The sequence below is a fragment of the Nicotiana sylvestris genome, chromosome 8 (genome assembly GCF_000393655.2).
Source record: "Nicotiana sylvestris chromosome 8, ASM39365v2, whole genome shotgun sequence".
In the NCBI taxonomy this organism is placed as follows: Eukaryota; Viridiplantae; Streptophyta; class Magnoliopsida; order Solanales; family Solanaceae; genus Nicotiana; species Nicotiana sylvestris.
The window spans coordinates 190,556,247-190,562,246 of NC_091064.1; positions in this window are offsets into that span (position 1 = coordinate 190,556,247).

Genomic DNA, 6,000 nt, shown 5'->3' on the forward strand with positions numbered 1-6,000 from the left:
AACAGAGGCTTGTTTTTAAAAGAAGAGTGAAATTAGTGAAAATATCATAACTGGGCCCCTCGGGCAAGGTATCACTCAGAATATAGCCTCTCAGGCAGCCTCTCAGTCACTCATGACTCACTCTCGTCACTCAGTACTTACTCTCAGCACTCAGGCTCATTAATATCTCATAATAATAGAAATCATGGTAACCGTTGCAGCGTGCAGCAGGATCCATAATTTATAGTCGACTACACTCACTGGGGGTGTACAGACTCCGGAGGGACTCCTATAGCCCAAGCGTCATATCGCTATGACGCGCATCCCGATCTAATATATATATTGTTGCGGCGAGCAGCCCGATCCATATAAGTATCGTTGCGGCGTGCAACCCGATCCATAACTTACACATATATAAATATCCTCACCATTAGGTTCTCAACATCTCTCAGTCATTAACCTCACAGCCTCTCGGGCACAACAGTAGAAATTAGGGAACTTAATCCAAACCGTCCTCATATTTAGAAGTGGAGTGATAAAACCAGTTTTAAACATTTAAACAGGTAAAACATGGCTGAGGATATGCTTTCAACAAGTAAAGTGAGGAAAAATAGTAAAAATGCCCCTAAGGGTCATAACAGGTCAGCATAAGGCTCCAAACATGGCACACAACCCATAATACAGTATAAATGACTAAAGTACGGAATAATATAAGAGTCCAAATCAAATACGCAGCTTAATAGTCGCTACGGGACGGACCAAGTAACAATCTGTTCCAGTGCACGCCCACACGCTCGTCACCTAGCATGTGCGTCACCGCAATTATCATAACAAGTCAAATACCGGGGTTTTGTACCCTCAGTTCCAGATTTACAGTGGTTACTTACCTCAAACCAGTGGAAATACTACTCCATGACGCCTTTTCCCCTCGAATCGGCCTCCACTCGCGTTGAATCTATCCAAAATCAGAATCACGACATCAAAATATGCTAAGGGAATGAAGCCCAAGCGAAAATAATCAAATAATACCAAAATTCCCGGAATTGGCCAAACCCGTCCCCCGGGCCCACATCTCGAAACTTGATAAAAATTACATCAATGGAATCCTTATCCTTCCATGAGTCCATACGTACTAAGAACAAAATTGATCATAAACCCAAAACTGATACCATGATTAAACAATGGAAAAATGATCATAAACCCAAATAATGAAGCTTAGGGAACTTACCCAACTGATATCCCTTGATTTCTCTTGAAACCCACTGCCTTAGCCTCTTTCCCGTCTTTTAAAATGGAGTTCTTAGCAAAATTTTGCAAAGAAACAATTTATACCTTCTGGCCCAAGCATTTTTGCATCTGCAGCCAATTTACCGCTTTTGCGGTACCGCATTTGCGGTCGATAAGCCGCTTCTGCGGTTTTCACTTATGTTCCCCTTTACCGCATCTGCGATGAAATATACCGCACATGCGCCTACGCAGATGCGGTCCCACAACCGCTTCTGTAGTTCTTGCCAACTTCACCAGATTTCACTTCTGCGACCAACCCTCCGCATATGCGACGTCGCACCTGCAGTCCCCAATCCGTAGGTGCAGAAATACCAGAAGCAGCAAAAATCTACAGCTCACCAAAATCCAAACTTCTCCGTCAACTATCCAAAATCACCCCGAGGCCCTCGGAACCTCAACGAAAAGCACAAACATATTCCAAAACCTTATTCAAACTTGTACCAATCTTCAAAACACCTCAAACAACATCAAATCGACCAAAACACATCGGATTCAAGCCTAAGATTCCAAAAACTTCTAAATTCTGCTTTTGATAAAAAAACCGACCAAACCACGTCTGAATGACCTGAAATATTTCACACACGTCCCAAATGACACAACGGAACTACTGCGACTCTCAGAATTCTATTCCGACCCCTATATCAAAATCTCACCTATCAACTGGAAATTGTCAAAAATCCAATTTTGCCAATTCAAGCCCAAATCTACTCCGAACCTCCAAAACTCATTCCGATCACGCTCCTAAGTCCCAAATCACCTCTCAAAGCTAACTGAACCATCGGAACTCACATCCAATTCCTCTAACACACAAGTCAGCATCCAGTTGACTTTTCCAACTTAAACTCATTCTAAAGAGACTAAGTGTCTCAAACCTTACCAAAATCATTCTGAATTTGATCCGACCAACCCGATACCACATAACACGGATATACAAAGCATAAAGAAGTAGAAATGGGGAAACGGGATAGTAACTCATGAGACGACTAGCCGGGTCGTCACAGTTTTAGAGGGCAATGTTTTATCCCACTTTCCAACGTTAGTAATTTAAAATTTCTTTTGATGCTATCATTTAAAAAGCATTGAAATTGTAAAAGTAACTTTTGCAATGAATACACTTATAGAAATATGAAGAGCTAACTTTGGAAAAAGTAAAGACATTAATTACATAAATCTATTATAATAACTTTTTTAAAAATTTCTGTTCATCCCAAATCCGAGCCTGGCCGTAACATCACAATTGGTGTGGTTATTCATTCCATATTTAACTCGTTTATCTAACATTCTTCATTATTTGTGTTGAATCAATCCACATATCCTTAAAACCACATATAAATTTAATTATTATTAGTTTTAAGGGTAAAAAATTTGGCATCCATCGTGGGGCTAAGGATAATAGAGGTGGTTTGATACAAATTTCCATAACACACTCTATTTTACGCTTGCTCTTTAAGGTCTCAATTTCAAATCAGCTTTAAAATGTCAAATTCTCAATTTGATTACTTAAACGTTGAACCTAAGTCTGGCCATCATGGCGAAAATAACAATTTGGTGCCTAGCAATGAGGTGTCCCTTGTTGATCCCAACAGATTCCCAGTTGCCGATCCGATCGGTGCTAATTCACAGGTTGCTATCGATGTCAACCTAACAACTAACCTCGAAAATAGCATTCGCGGAGGTCCCTGACCAACAGTTCGAGAAAAGCCCGAGGGCGAAGGTGATAGGGTAAGTCTATGGCTAATCTTAGATATGTTGTAGGCTCAACAGGAGGTGATAGCACAGCTACAGAATCAAGGCGACGTCCCTGGCAGGGTCGAGCCCGAACGGTCCCGAGAGAACACCCGAAGAAACGAACAAACCATCGAGAAGTCTGATGAAGCCAAGCCTAGAGTCAGTCCCGAAATAACGAAAATGCTTGAAGCATTAATGAAGTGGGTGGAATCAGGTGAAAAGAAAATTGAGGCCAACGACAAGAAGGTAGAAACATATCGTTCTAGGGTCGACCAAATCCCAGGAGCACCCCCGATATTAAAGGGGCCGAATTCTAAGAAGTTTATCTAGAAGCCTTTTTCTCCGAGTACGGCACAAAAACCGATCCCTAAGAGGTTTAAGTATACCTGATATTCCAAAATATAAAAGAAACACGAACCCGAATAAGCACGTGACGTCCAATACATGAGCAATCAGAGGAAACGACTTGGAAGATGACGAAATCAAGTCGGTGTTACTAAAGAAGTTCGGGGAAACTAAGGAGCAATGATATGGTACCACAACTTACCCCCAAATTCCATTGACTCATTTGCTATGCTCGTAGATGCTTTTGTGAAAGCTCATGTTGGGGCCATCAAGGTCGAGACCAGAAAATCTAACCTTTTCAAGGTTAAGCAAAGAGACAACAAGTTGCTCAGGGATTTCATGACAAGGTTTCAAATGGAGCGGATGGATCTGCCTCCAATTGCGGATGGCTGGGCCGTTCAGGCATTCACTCAAGGACTTAACCCCCCGAAGCTCCATGGCTTCGCAACAGTTAAAAATAGAATTTGGTAAAGTACCTGGCGGTAACTTGGACCGACAACTACAGCAGGTGCCAGTCAAAAATCAGAGTTAAGGACGACCAATTCGGAGCTCCTTCTAGGTTCGTTTATCCCATCAGATCCAACGTTAGGTCTAAGAGAGTCGTCGATCATGAGCCAAGACCGGTCCGGGATCAATACCAACCATACATCGCAGATCGAAAGGGAAATAGGTACGGGCATCAGCCCACAAAGAATGAAAAGAGAGGCGATCTAGGGCCTAGTAGCCAAGGTGTGAAGAGAAGAAATGGTTTCGATGGGCCGCTCGAGGGTAGAGAAGCACCAAGATTGTCAGAATACAACTTCAATGTTGTTGCGGCTAGCATCGTATCAGCCATCGGGCACATCAAAAAAACCAAGTGGCCCCGACCATTTCATTTTGACCCTACCCAAAGAGATCCTAACTTGATGTGCAAGTATCATGGCACTCATGACCACATGATTGAGGATTGCAGACAATTGAGAGAAGAAGTTGTCCGGTTGTTCAATAACAGGCACCTCCAAGAATTTTTGAGCGATCAAGCCAAAATCACTTCAGGAACAGGGACGCCAACTAATAGGATGAACTTGAAGAGCCTCATCATGTCATCACCATGATCATTGGAGGGGTCGATATCCCTCAAGGACTGATGATAAAACGCACTAAAGTATCTATCACAAGGGAAAAATGTACCTGAGATTTTGTCCCGGAGGGAACCATCTCGTTCATTAACGAGGACGCTAAGGGCATCGTGAAACCACATAATGATGCACTGGTAATATCTGTACTTATCAATAAATCTCAAGTTAAACGTGTATTTATTGATCCAGGTATCTCGGCCAACATCATCAGTGTCATGCCTCAAACCTGAAGAGGTATGGCCGACACCCAGTGCTATACTCAGCCTGAGCGTACCACTCTGTAACTGTGAACTCTGGAGGGGTAACCCTCAACTTAGACCGATGAGGTCATATTCTGGATTATCTGAAAATAACGTTACTGCCAGCAATACCAAACTAAACATCTACATAGGGTTGGTAAAGCCACAACACTAATACAAAAAATGTATAGGACTAGTCTGCAAGCCTCTAGGGATAACTAAACTGTATCATGGTCGAGACAGGGCCTCGACCTACCCATTAAACCTATATATATAAAATGGACTCTAAGGTATAGACCTGGTAACTCTGAGGAAGTGGAGCTTACTAACCAAGCTGATATTTAATTTGTCTACTAGGAAGGTCTATCCAGTTGTCTATCAGGACGTGCAGGCATGAAATGCAGTGTCCCCGGCAAAAGGGACGTCAGTATGAAATAATATACCGAGTATGTAAGGCAATCGAATAATTGAAGCGGAAACTGAACTGATAATATAGTAATTGAAAATGTTTGGGAGTCAAAGATAATATGAAGATGTGCTTACCTGCTGATACTAACTCAACTCTCTCAATATAGTGACTAAAATAGTTTTCCGACCCTATAAGGCTCAGTATGTGTAACTGCTCTGCCGTAGTAGGCTCGCTCATAGGCACTCAGCCTAGGCTCTATATCTCGTCTATTTTGGACTCGCTCATAGGTGCTTGGCCACAATAGGCTCACTATATAACTTACCATCTGATCAGAGTTTGCCTAATAGGGGCCTGCCCGTCGATTATAGCTCGGTGGTGGAGAAAATACTGTAATAATGTATATATGTAGACCCTCTACTCTCTTGAATGAAAGAATAGAATACTTAACTGAATAGAAAGTCCAAATAAGGGAGAATGTTGTAACTTATGAGACAAATATAATATGAATAAATTCAGAAACACGGACTTCTCTTTATGTCTCGTTATCAAACAAATGTCGTCACGAGATCATGTCAAAATGAAGGAAAGGTTTAGCTTTAACATACCTTAACTCCATTGAATCCTTAATACATTCCAAGCAATTCTTCAAACAACTTAACTCAATCTACCACAGCATAAGGAGATTCAAAATCAGTGTTGAGTAAAGGCTAAGTCTGTAACTTAAACTAGTATCTCGTTTACGTAAATTTGGCCAGCATCTCCCATGTAACAAGGCCCTCCTCCAATACCGTATACCAATAACAACATGTATGCATCATTTTCCAACCTTATCTCCATCACGATATACCACAAAATAGTCTATACACACAAATCCTTCATACATAAAATGACAACC